Source organism: Neophocaena asiaeorientalis, unplaced genomic scaffold, assembly GCF_003031525.2.
Source record: "Neophocaena asiaeorientalis asiaeorientalis breed wild unplaced genomic scaffold, Neophocaena_asiaeorientalis_V1.1 scaffold105, whole genome shotgun sequence".
In the NCBI taxonomy this organism is placed as follows: Eukaryota; Metazoa; Chordata; class Mammalia; order Artiodactyla; family Phocoenidae; genus Neophocaena; species Neophocaena asiaeorientalis.
This window is the reverse complement of record NW_020172162.1, coordinates 1,308,084-1,321,513: the sequence shown is the minus strand read 5'-3', so window position 1 is coordinate 1,321,513 and position 13,430 is coordinate 1,308,084. Positions and strand designations below refer to the sequence as shown.

The 13,430-nt window shown below is 42.5% G+C and overlaps 1 pseudogene; it reads left to right on the top strand.

Moving 5' to 3' along the window:
• Positions 1-5,638: 5,638 nt before the first annotated feature.
• On the top strand, positions 5,639-7,311 carry LOC112406477 (cleavage stimulation factor subunit 2 pseudogene; annotated as a pseudogene).
• The last annotated feature ends 6,119 nt before the right edge of the window (positions 7,312-13,430 follow it).

Here is a 13,430-nt window from a genome sequence, read left to right as displayed (position 1 = left end):
AAGAGGAATGTTTTCCCTTCTGCCCTTTCTCTAACAACTGTGTCAAACCTGAAAATGTGGCTCCAATCCTTTTCAGAACTATTATTTTCTTTACAGCAAAGTTCTAAAAACTTGGTTTCTTTTGATTTCTGCCCCCCGGCAGGAAAATGACACATTTGGGGCCAAGGCATTAAAGCAGGGTCTCTTGGGAGAAGGGAGAGGGCTATTGCTTTCCAGCCCACAAACAGTTGCAGGTGCAAAAAATGTGCACACGAAAAGGGAGGTCTGCTAGAGGCCCCTTTTAAACTGCAGCCTTTTAAGTTCAATAAATCTCTTTGCTCTTCCCTTTGTGGGCCGTGTGCTTCCCTCCCAGGATCAAATGCACATCCCAGTCCTCAATGTGGCCTCCAGAAGGAATCTTCATGTTTGTTGTGAAGTTTTCCGTAATTACATAATTGGTGAAGTCTGTGAGTTCGTGTTGAGAAGGTTGAAAAATTCAAGCCTGGGGATTACGGTAACATAATTAGATGGCTTCCTGTAAGAACCAAGTGACTTTTCCCTGGGCCGGACTCTGATTGGCTGCCCTCAGAGGCTTTCCTCTTGATCAATGAATCACAGTTGGATGGACACTTCTGTTGGCCAACACTCCAAGGTGTTTTCACGGGGTTTGTTGGTGGTGTGGGTGAACTCTGCGTACTCTGCGTTGGTTTGATTGAGAAGGCAGGAGCCACGAAAACAGAGGGCTGTGGTTTCTTGAATGCCTTTGCATCTGTGTGTGACAGAGCCAGTGCTTAGCTTGTCTGGGCTGTGGTACCTTGACTCATCCAGCAGTGTCTAGAAGCCTGGATTCCTTGCCTCTTGGGGTTTTAGGGGCAGGAAGAAAGAGAATTTTGAAAGGAAAGACCACAGCTGAGTTTAGGTGTGTAATAGCGTTTGGTACCTGATATGCATCATTTCTTGTGAATGTTTTCCAAGTCAGCTGGATGCTGACGATTATATATTAAAAAGCAAACAGAACCAGAAATAGCCTTTTATTTTCCCGCAGTGTTAGTCTCTCAGAATCTGCTCTCCCAGGACCTAGCAGTCCTCGGAAATGATTATTCATGTGCTGTCTGAACCCTACCCCCTCTCTCTGGTGTTCAGTTCTTGTGTGTATTTGCTGTTTTAGCTCTGTCCTGACAGGTGCAGAGACTAGGAATTGTTTAAAAGCACAGGTCAAGATGTGATAGCAGCTGATTGTTTTCATCAGGCACAAAATCCTTCTCCAAGCAGATATTGACCAGAGTTTGGATCCTCAAGTAAAAATTTTCCAGAGGTCTCTCTTCATTCTATTGCACTGAGGGATTCTCTGACTCTGCCCGCTGGACCTTTCATTTCTGCTGCCATCCTACTACTCATTCATTCTGCCCAGTTTGCTCTCAGAGTAATTCTAACTACATAAATTTATACAGGGAAGCATCATCCCTCTTTTGCTATGTTCCCCAAGAGAATAAATAACATAAATGTATTTCTTAAATATTGAAAGAATCTCTTTGAAAGCAAACTGAGCCTTGTGCCTTTTTGAGAGGTAACTCCTCATAAGACATCTTACTTCTTGAATAACAGCTGTTCTTGATTTTGTCTTTGCCAAATTTGAACTCCAAAGAATAAAACGGTTAATGATGTCTATATATACATATTTGCTCTTCTGCCTTATAAAACGAAAGATAAAAATTAGATTTGTTTGGAATTCTCCAAATTTTAATGATTACAAAGTGATTGCAAGAGTCCTCGTATCAATCAAACGTGTGATAAAAGAAACAGAAACTTGACAAATCAAGAAGTTTAGCATTCCGGATTATGTTTAAGTAAAATGTGTTGCTGTAAATATGACCCATGTTTGAAAGAGATATACTTATGCTCATGCACAAAGACTAGTATAATACTTGTCAGTAGGATAATGAGAGAGAAAAATACTTTTTTTCTAGAGGTTTAAATGTCCTCCTTGTCAACTAGTGACATTTATAATACACTTTATGAGTTAAATTAATGATTTGCCAGTGTTCTCACTATCCATAATATATCCTTACTCCCAGGTTAATCAGTGACCAAATTCCTATAAAACTGATTATGTATAATACTTCAATAGAAGAGAAAAACCTCCTTTCTAATATTGTTATATAATAATATATAATTATATAAAATCATATAACAATTTTTATTGTAAAAATTAACCAGAATAATTTAATCTTATTTTCTCTATCCATTATCTATGGCTATGTAACAAGTTATCCCCAAACTTACTGGCTTAAAACAACAAACATTTATCATCTCATAGTTTCTGTGGTTCAGGAATCTGAGCATGGCTTTGCTGGATACCTCTGGCTCAAGGCCTCTCACAAGGCTACAATCAAGGTGTTGACTGGAGCCCCCAGCTTGGGGAGGATCCCCTCGGAGTTCACTCACTGGCAGAATTCAGCTCCTTGTGGACTGTTAGACTTGCTGGCTCTTGGCCAGAGACATCATTTCTTGCTAAGTGGGCCTTTCTATTGGGCAGCTTACAACAAAGCAGCCGGCTTCCCTCTGCATAAGCCAGTAAGAGAGTGGGAGAGGCAAGTAAGATGGGAGCCATGTGCTTTTGTATCCTAATCTTGGAAACAGTATCCCATCTCTTTTGTTATAGTTTATAACTTAGAAGCAAGTCACTAGATACAGTCTGTGCTCAAAGGGAAAAAATTACATACTGACATGATTATCAGGAATCAGAGGTCATTTGGAGCCATCTTAAAGGTCAACTACCATACTTGTCATCCACAGGGATTCCTGCTTCTTCCTTACAGTTACCCACAGGCTCCGGTGATAATCAGAAATTGAGTCTTCTGGAAGGAATAGTACAAAATCTCAGTAAAGAGCAGTACTTTAGCTTTTTGCTGGTTCAAGAGTCTAAACTGTGAGTAGACACTCCTGTCTAATGGCCATGGTACTTCTAAAACCACTGCCCTTGACAATTAGCAGATGTGGGACTAATCTTACAGACACTGGCAAAGATAACCCATCCGTGTCTAAATTCAATGAAAAGGCCATTTGAAATTAGCTATCTATTGTACTCATGGTCTGTCTTGATATTAGTTGTCTATTATATTAGTTATCTATTGCTATAAAACACATTGCCCCAAACTTAAGGACTTAAAACAAACAAACATGTATTTCCTTTAGCACAGAGTTCTGTGGGTCAAGAATTTGGGAGTGGCTTGGCCAGGATGTTCTGGTCGGTGTCTCCCATGAGGTTGCAGTCAAGATGTCAGCTAAGGCTATAGTAATCTAAAGGCTCGACTGGAGGATCCACTTCCAAGGTGGCCACTCCTATGACTGGCAAGTTAGTGTCAGCTGTTGGCAGGAGGTCTCAGTTCCTCACTGCATGGGCCTCCACAGGGCTGCTTGAGTGTCTTCATGACATGGCAGCTGGCTTTCCCCCAGAGAGAGAAATCCAGATTGATTATGGGACATATGAAATATGTTTCAAATTTGAGTAATGATCCTTGTCTTAGTGTTTGTTCATGTTGCAGGCAAAATACGTATGATTGCCAGAGTATTAGGTTCCGCTACACAGGACCTACCTTGTCAAATGGTTCAAAAAATATTCAGCTCCCAAAAAAGGTAAAAAAAATCCCAGAAAACTGTGATATCTCATCACCAATTGCCAAACCACAGTGCAAATTTGTTGGACCTAAGCCCATTTCCTGCCCTCTGAATCTCTTAGATGTTCCACAGAATTGCCAATACACAGGCCTCAGACAGGAGGAAGAGTTGTATAAAAGGATTGATTATACTTGGCAGAACTTCGAGAAGGAGTGCAAATATGATCAAATTACCAAAAAGTCCTGGGAGATTGTATCCATAAGACAAACAAAATAAAACCAATGCTGAAGGGCTCAACAAAAGACTTGGAGCTCACATTGGTAGAGAGACTCGGTTTGTCAAGACAGGCAGAGTGGCTTTTAGGGGGTGGAGAATTAGGGCTCCCAGGTACGGCTATCTACAGCAGCAAGAGTCTCTGACAAACCTTGATGGGACCTTGATTTGTTAAAATATCATCCAGAGACCCCTGGCACACACCTGTAGTAAAAGAAAAAGAAAAAAAGGTTAATTTAGCCTGCAGCAAAAGACAATACAAAGCAGAAGAGTGAGTCAAATATAGTACAAACCATGGGGTGAGTCCAGAGTGGGGGAGCATAGGGTAAGGTTTCTGTAGGACCTGGGGGCTGGAATTAGTCACAAGATGGTCTTGGCATGGATTATTTAGAATCTGTAAACCAGGCAAGTTGCTGGAACAGTCAGTGGTCTCAGTTTTAGAACATAAGACCTTTTCAGAGTTACTGTTACATCATTCTATGGCTCTATCTTGGAACATATGCATTTAAACAAAGAGATATACAATTTTGACCTTAAGTCATTTATCTGTTTTACTAGTCATAGTGCAGACTATTTTGTAAGCTATGTTTTCTGTTTCAACTCTCATCCTCAACCTATATAAGGGAATCTGAACTAGCCCCTTCCCACGCCTTCATGTTCCATGAGGAAGCCTCTAGCCAAGGTGTATTTGATGAAAAAAATCCCTTTCCTCTACTTGTGCTGTTTCTTTTTCCCGGCAAGACTCACCCCCAAGCTTGAGGGGAAAGGAAGAGCTCAAAACTGGATCAGTTCTATCATTGCCTTTGCAAACAGTGTTTTCTCTAATTATAATTCCACTGCAAAATTCTACTCTTTAATACCCAGCTCAAAATTGCATCCTTTAAAAAGTATTTTCCAATGTCTCTTCCTTCTCTCCTCCCCATCTTCAGCTCCCACCCCTGACTTGGAGGATAAAATTATGCTCCCTATGTGTTCCTGGTGCTTAGTAGTCTGCTTGGTACACAGTAGATGCTTAGTATATATTTTTGAACTGCGTTGGTAATATCTAATTAATTTGGTAGTAGATATTATTAAAATACTTTGATATTACTGTTACTTCAGCTCTTTCTAAGTTTTCTCCTCTTGATTTCCTATTGCACGGTTTGGCATTGTTGTTCTCTGACAGTTTCGTACATATTAGTTTTGTTTGTCTTGTATTCCAGTTATTAATAAATTGTGAGCTCTTAGGGACAGTTTCTTTTACTGGGTCGGCACCCTCCACCCCACTCCCATGCCCCTTCAGACTTAAGACGATTCTCATACTTCCTAAATATTTGTTGGTTTTGAGCCTATTTTGAGATATTAGCTTATGTTTTCTCCTGTATTTTCCCTACCCTTCATTTTATCCCATTCAAGAAGGCAGTTGGCCCAAACTTCATTGCCTCAGGGAAGAGTTGAGGCCAGGTGTGAAGCAGGAGTAGAGCATCAGCCATTGTGCATTTTTCCCCAAAGGCCTAAACACTAAGTTGAATGGAGAAAGTTTGGAGAGGGAAATAAAGAATGGGATTCCCAGGTACAGACAGAGCAAGTGGAGAAAGGAGGCAATTGTCAGGTCCCCCTTCCACTGCCTCCAGCCTAAAAAAAAAATAATAATAATGACGTGATGGAGAATGTGGAGAGGAGAGAGAGACAGTTCTGGGGGTCCAGGAAAGGTATGGACTCAGGTCCTGCCTGCAAGGCACAATTCCAAAGCAGTGTAAAACCTTCAAAGAGGAATGGATAGAGAGCGATGGCGGGTTTGACTGTGAGAGACCCTGCGGTGGATCGTTCTCTACATTCGGTGTTTGTGGGGAACATTCTGTATGAGGCTACTGAAGAGCAATTAAAGGACCTCTTTTCTGAGGTTGGGCCTGTTGTTAGTTTCAGGTTGGTATATGATAAGGGAGACAGGAAAGCCAAAAGGTTGTGGCTTCTGTGAATACCAAGACCAGGAGACAGCACTTAGTGCCATGCGAAACCTAAATGGGTGTGAATTCAGTGGGAGAGCACTTCGAGTGGACAGTGCTGCCAGCAGAAAGAACAAAGAAGAGCTGAAGAGCCTTGGCACTGGTGCCCCTGTCATTGAGTCACCTTGTGGAGAGACCATCAGTCCTGAGGATGCCCCTGAGTCCATTAGCAAAGCAGTTGCCAGTCTTCCACCAGAGCAGATGTTTGAGCTGATGAAACAAATGAAGCTCTGTGTCCAGAATAGTCCTCAGGAAGCACGGAACACGTTGCCTCAGAACCCTCAACTGGCTTATGCTTTGCTCCAAGCCCAGGTAGTGATGAGAACTATGGATCCAGAAATTGCCTTGAAAATTCTGCATCGCCAGACAAATATCCCAACACTGATTGCAGGCAACCCTCAGACAGTCCACAGCGCTGGACCTGGCTCAGGATCCAATGTGTCGATAAACCAACAGAATCCTCAGGCCCCTCAGGCCCAGTCTTTGAGTGGTATGCATGTCAATGGCGCACATCCTCTGATGCAAGCTTCTCTGCAGGCTGGAGTTGCAGCACCAGGGCAGATACCAGCGACCGTAACAGGACCTGGCCCTGGTTCCTTAGCGCCTGGAGGAGGAATACAGGCCCAGGTTGGAATGCCAGGCAGTGGACCAGTGTCCATGGAGTGGGCACAAGTGCCGATGTAAGACCCCAGAGCAGCTATGCAGCGTGGGCCCTTGCCTGCCAACGTCCCAACGCCTCGAGGTCTGTTGGGAAACGCTCCAAATGACCCACGCAGAGGCACTTTCCTTTCTGTAACTGGAGAGGTAGAGCCTAGAGGTTACCTGGGACCACCTTATCAGGGTCTGCCCATGCACCGTGTCCCTGGCCCTGACAGCCGCGGCCCACCCCCACATGAGATGAGGGGAGGGCCATTAGCTGAGTCCAGACCTCTAATGGCAGAGCCAAGAGGACCCATGCTAGATCAGAGGGGTCCACCATTGGATGGCAGAGGTGGAAAAGATCCCCCAGGCATAGATGCACGAGGGATGGAGGCAAGAGGATTAGACGTTAAGAGTATTGGAAGCCCATGCGATGGAGGCCCGTGCAATGGAGGCCCGTGCAGTGGAAGTCAGAGGGATTGAGGCCAGGAGCACGGATACAAGGGGCCCAGTCCCAGGCCCTAGAGGCCCTATACCTAGTGGAATCCAGGTCCCAGTCCAATTAATATGGGGGCAGCTGGCCCCCAAGGATCCAGATATGTTCCAGTCATGCAAGAAGTGAGCATTCAGGGTGGAGGCCAGCCTGGTGGCTTTAGTCCTGCCCAGAACCAAGTCACAACACAGGACCATGAGAAGGCTGCTTTGATCATGCAGGTTCTTCAACTATGCAGACCAGATCGCCAAGCTTCCTCCAGAGCAGAGACGGAGTATCCTGATCTTAAAGGAACAAATACAGATGTCTACTGGAGCTCCTTAAAATGTTTTCAGAACTACCTGGTGACAAATCTGGAAGTTAATTCCATAACTTGGTTGAAATGTTGCAAAAAGATGATTTCTGCATCCTACCCTTTGAATGACTCAAATTGGTGCCAGGTGGGGGACTCGCATCACCTTCTCTCAGAACAAAATCAGTTCATTCTGTTGTCTCAGTTTATATGTTTTCTGTGACTTGAAATAAAATTTGAACACAATTTTAGTATATTGCAGATTGATATACATGACCTTTGTGCTTTTAGAAGGCTGAACACCAAGGGTGAAACCTTACATGTGTTTTCTACCCTTACTGCAGTATTGTACTGCTTTTTTAACATCTTTATTGGATTATAATTGCTTTACGATGGTGTGTCACTTTCTGCTTTATAACAAAGTGAATCAGCTATACATATACATATATCCCCATATCTCTTCCCTCTTGCATCTCCCTCCCTCCCTATCCCACCCCTCTAGGTGGTCACAAAGCACCGAGCTGATCTCTCTGTGCTATGCAGCTGCTTCCCACTAGCTATCTATTTAACATTTGGTAGTGTATATATGTCCATGCCACTCTCTCACTTTCTCCCAGCTTACCCTTCCCCCTCCCGATATCCTCAAGTCCATTCTCTAGTAGGTCTGCATCTTTATTCCCGTCTTGCTCCTAGGTTCTTCATGAACTTTTTTTTTTTTTTTTGATTCCATATCTATGTGTTAGCATACGGTATTTCTCTTTCTGACTTACTTCACTCTGTATGACAGACTCTAGGTCCATCCACCTCACTACAAATAACTCAATTTCGTTTCTTTTTATGGTGCTATCCTACATATATATTCCATTGTATATACTGCCACATCTTCTTTATCCATTCATCTGTTGATGGACACTTGGGTTGCTTCCGTGTTCTGGCTATTGTAAATAGAGCTGCAATGAATATTTTGGTACATGACTCTTTAGAATTATGGTTTTCTCAGGGTATATGCCGAGTAGTGGGATTGCTGGGTCGTATGGTAGTTCTATTTTTAGTTTTTTAAGGAACCTCCATACTGTTCTCCATAGTGGCAGTATCAATTTACATTCCCACAAACAGTGCAAGAGGGATCTCTTTTCTCCACACCCTCTCCAGCATTTATTGTTCCTAGATTGTTTGATGATGGCCACTCTGACCAGTGTAAGATGATATCTCATTGTAATTTTGACTTGCATTTCTCTAATGAGTAATGATGTTGAGCAGTCTTTCATTTGTTTGTTGGTAGGCTGTATAATTTCCGCAGAGAAATGTCTATTTAGGTCTTCCACCCATTTTTGGATTAGGTTGTTTGTTTTTTTGATACTGAGCTGCACAAGCTGCTTGTAAATTTTGGAGATTAATCCTTTGTCAGTTGCTTCATTTCATTTTCACAATGTTGATTCTTCCGATCCAAGAACATGGTATAGCTCTCCATCTATTTGTATCATCTTTAATTTCTTTCATCAGTGTCTTACAATTTTTGCATACAGGTCTTTTGTCTCCTTAGGTAGGTTTATTCCTAGATATTTTATTCTTTTTGTCTGCAATGGTAAATGGGAGTGTTTTCTTAATATCACTTTTGGGTTTTTCATCATTAGTGTTTAGGAATGCCAGAGATTTCTGTGCATTAATTTTGTATCCTGCTATGTTACCAAATTCATTGATTAGCTCTAGTAGTTTTCTGGTAGGATCTTTAGGATTCTCTGTGTATAGTTACATATCATCTGCAAACAGTGACAGCTTTACTTCTTCTTTTCCCGTTTGGATTACTTTTATTTCATTTTCTTCTCTGACTGCTGTGGCTAAAACTTCCAAAACTATATTGAAAAATACTGGTGAGAGTGGACAACCTTGTCTTGTTCCTGATCTTAGAGGAAACAGTTTCAGTTTTTCACCGTTGAGAATGATGTTGGCTATGGGTTTGTCATATATGGCCTTTATTATGTTGAGGTAAGTTCCCTCTATGCCTACTTTCTGGAGGGTTTTTATCATAAGTGGGTGTTGAATTTTGTCAAAAGCTTTCTCTGCATCTATTGAGATGATCATATGTTTTTTCTCCAATTTGTTAATATGGTGCATCACATTGATTGATCTGCATATATTGAAGAATCCTTGCATTCCTGGGATAAACCCCACTTGATCATAGTGTATGATCCTTTTAATGTGCTGTTGGATTGTGTTTGCTAGTATTTTCTTGTGGATTTTTGCATCTGTATTCATCAGTGATATTGGCCTGTAGTTTTCTTTGTGACATCTTTGTCTGGTTTTGGTGTCAGCGTGATGGTGGCCTCGTACAATGAGTTTGGGAGGGTTCCTGCCTCTGCTACACTTTGGAAGTGTGTGAGAAGGATAGGTGTTAGCTCTTCTCTAAATGTTTGATAGAATTTGCCTGGGAAGCCATCTGGTCCTGGGTTTTTGTTTGTTGGAAGAATTTTAATCACAGTTTCAATTTCAGTGCTTGTGATTGGTCTGTTCATATTTTCTATTTCTTCCTGGTTCAGTCTCAGAAGGTTGTGTATTTCTAAGAATTTGTCCAATTCTCTAGGTTGTCCATTTTATTGGCATAGAGTTGCTTGTAGTAATCTCTCATGTTCTTCAAATATTTTCTCAGTCCCTTTCTTTTTCTCTTCTTCTTCTGGGACCCCTATAATTTGAATGTTGGTGCATTTAATGTTGTCCCAGAGGTCTCTAAGACTGTCCTCAGTTCTTTTCATTCTTTTTTCTTTATTCTGCTCTGCAGTAGTTATTTCCACTATTTTATCTTCCAGGTCACTTATTCGTTCTTCTGCCTGTTATTTTGCTATTGTTCACTTCTGGAGTATTTTTAATTTCATTTATTGTGTTATTCATCACAGTTTGTTTGCTCTTTAGTTCTTCTAGGTCCTTGTTAAATATTTCTTGTATTTTCTGCATTCTATTTCCAAGATTTTGGATCATCTTTACTATCATTATTCTGAATTCTTTTTCAGGTAGACTGCCTATTTCCTCTTCATTTGTTAGGTCTGGTGGGTTTTTACCTTGCTTCTTCATCTGCTGTGTGTTTCTGTGTCTTCTCATTTTGCTTATCTTACTGTGTTTGGGGTCTCCTTTTCGCAGGCTGCAGGTTTGTATTTGCCATTGTTTTTGGTGTCTGTCCCCAGTGGCTAAGGTTTGTTCAGTGAGTTGTGTATGCTTCCTGGTGGAGGGGACTAATGTTCTGGTGGATGAGACTGGATCTTGTCTTTCTGGTGGGCAGGTCCACATCTGGTGGTGTGTTTTGGGGTGTCTGTGGCCTTATTATGATTTTAGGCAGCCTCTCTGCTAATGGATGGGGTTTTGTTCCTGTCTTGCTAGTTGTGTGGCATAGGGTGTCCAGCACTGGAGCTTGCTGGTTGTTGCGTGCAGCTGGGTCGTAGCACTGAGATGGAGACCTCTAGGAGATTTTCGCTGTTGGATATTACATGGAGCTGGGAGGTCTCTTGTGAACCAATGTCCTGAACTTGGCTCTCCCACCTTAGAGGCACAGCACTGACTCCTGGCTGGAGTACCAAAAGCCTGTCATCCACACAGCTCAGAATAGAAGGGAGAAAAGAAAGAAAGAAGAAGATAAAATAAAATAAGTTTATTAACGTAAAAAATAATTATTAAAAATATTTTTAAGTAATAAAAAAAGAAAAGAAAGAAAGAAGAGAGCAACCAAACCAAAAAACAAATCCAATGATAACAAGTGCTAAAAATTTCACTAAAAAAAAGCAAAAAACAAAGAACGGACAGACAGAACCGTAGGACAAATGGTAAAAGCAAAGGTAAACAGAGAAAGTCACACACAGAAGCATACACATAAACTCTCACAAAAAGGGAAAAAAAAAAAAATATATATATCATTGCTTCCAAGTCACAGGCTCCCGGGAGGGGAGGTGTAGATAGTGACCTGTGCTTGCACACAGCCTTCTTGGTGGCGGCAGCAGCAGCCTCAGCGTCCCAAGCCCGTCTCAGGGGTCCGCGCTGATAGCCGCGGCTTGCGCCCGTCTCTGAAGCTCCTTTAAGCAGCGCTCTTAATCCCCTCTCCTCTCTTTTGGGAGGTCTGAAGTCTTCTGCCAGCGTTCAGTAGGTGTTCTGTAGGAGCTGTTCCACATGTAGATGTATTTCTGATGTATTTGTGGAGAGGAAGATGATCTCCACGTCTTAGTCTTCCGCCATCTTGAAGCTCCTCCTCCCAGTATTGTACTTTAATGTTATGTTGCCATAGCTCTGTTTTGCCTTTTAAGTTAACCATTTATTCTTTTTGATGATATTTGAGAATTTCTCAGAAACAGTGTTTTCTGGAACTTAGTTTTTGCTTAATTTGTGTCCAACAGGAATAATAATATTTGCCCTTTGAGAACTTGCTAGAACTTCTGAGTCCACTGGAAGAAAATAGCATGTGCTTAGAGCTGTAAAATGGTCAGAAGGCCAACAATGCAAAGAGCCTACCTAGCAGTGTTTTTAGTGTAGAAAAATCCAAATATCAAAATGTAGTTTTTGGTCAGTACCAAGTCTATTCACACACATAGTTCAGAGTTAAGACAAAGATGATGTATGATCACTGGTTTGAGTGTGTCAATAACACAAGAGACTGTTGATATTTTCTTCTGTTTTAAAACTCTTCAGTTTTAAAATTTTCGCATGTTCCAGGTCCTGGATCACGGGGCCCTGGCAGTGGCGGGCTGCACAGGCTCCCGGGAGGGGAGGTGTAGATAGTGACCTGTGCTTGCACACAGCCTTCTTGGTGGCGGCAGCAGCAGCCTCAGCGTCCCAAGCCCGTCTCAGGGGTCCGCGCTGATAGCCGCGGCTTGCGCCCGTCTCTGAAGCTCCTTTAAGCAGCGCTCTTAATCCCCTCTCCTCGTGCACCAGGAAACAAAGAGGCAAGAAAAGGTCTCTTGACTCTTCGGCAGCTCCAGACTTTTTCCCGGACTCCCTCCCGGCTAGCTGTGGTGCACTAGCCCCCCGCAGGCTATGTTCACGCAGCCAACCCCAGTCCTCTCCCTGGGATCTGACCTCTGAAGCCCAAGCCTCAGCTCCCAGCCCCGCCTGCCCCGGCGGGTGAGCAGACAAGCCTCTCGGGCTGGTGAGTGCCGGTCAGCATCGATCCTCTGTGCGGGAATCTCTCCGCTTTGCCCTCCTCACCCCTGTTGCTGTGCTCACCTCCGCGGCCCCGAAGCTTTCCCCCTCCGCCACCTGCAGTCTCCGCCCGCGAAGGGGCGTCCTAGTGTGGAGAAACCTTTCCTCCTTCACAGCTCCCTCCCACTGGTGCAGGTCCCGTCCCTATCCTTTTGTCTTTGTTTGTTCTTTTCTCTTTTGCCCTACCCAGGTACGTGGGGACTTTCTTGCCTTTTGGGAGGTCTGAAGTCTTCTGCCAGCGTTCAGTAGGTGTTCTGTAGGAGCTGTTCCACATGTAGATGTATTTCTGATGTATTTGTGGAGAGGAAGATGATCTCCACGTCTTAGTCTTCCGCCATCTTGAAGCTCCTCCTCCCAGTATTGTACTTTAATGTTATGTTGCCATAGCTCTGTTTTGCCTTTTAAGTTAACCATTTATTCTTTTTGATGATATTTGAGAATTTCTCAGAAACAGTGTTTTCTGGAACTTAGTTTTTGCTTAATTTGTGTCCAACAGGAATAATAATATTTGCCCTTTGAGAACTTGCTAGAACTTCTGAGTCCACTGGAAGAAAATAGCATGTGCTTAGAGCTGTAAAATGGTCAGAAGGCCAACAATGCAAAGAGCCTACCTAGCAGTGTTTTTAGTGTAGAAAAATCCAAATATCAAAATGTAGTTTTTGGTCAGTACCAAGTCTATTCACACACATAGTTCAGAGTTAAGACAAAGATGATGTATGATCACTGGTTTGAGTGTGTCAATAACACAAGAGACTGTTGATATTTTCTTCTGTTTTAAAACTCTTCAGTTTTAAAATTTTCGCATGTTCCAGGTGAAATAAACACTGAACAGAAATGAGACAAACAAAGTACATTTCATCCTGCCTTCTAAATAATTACTAACCTACAGCCCTACCCAGTAACCAAATTTATTCTGTGAAATTAAAACATAGAAACTCTAAAACTTTTACATTTTTCTCATTTATTTTAAGAGGAC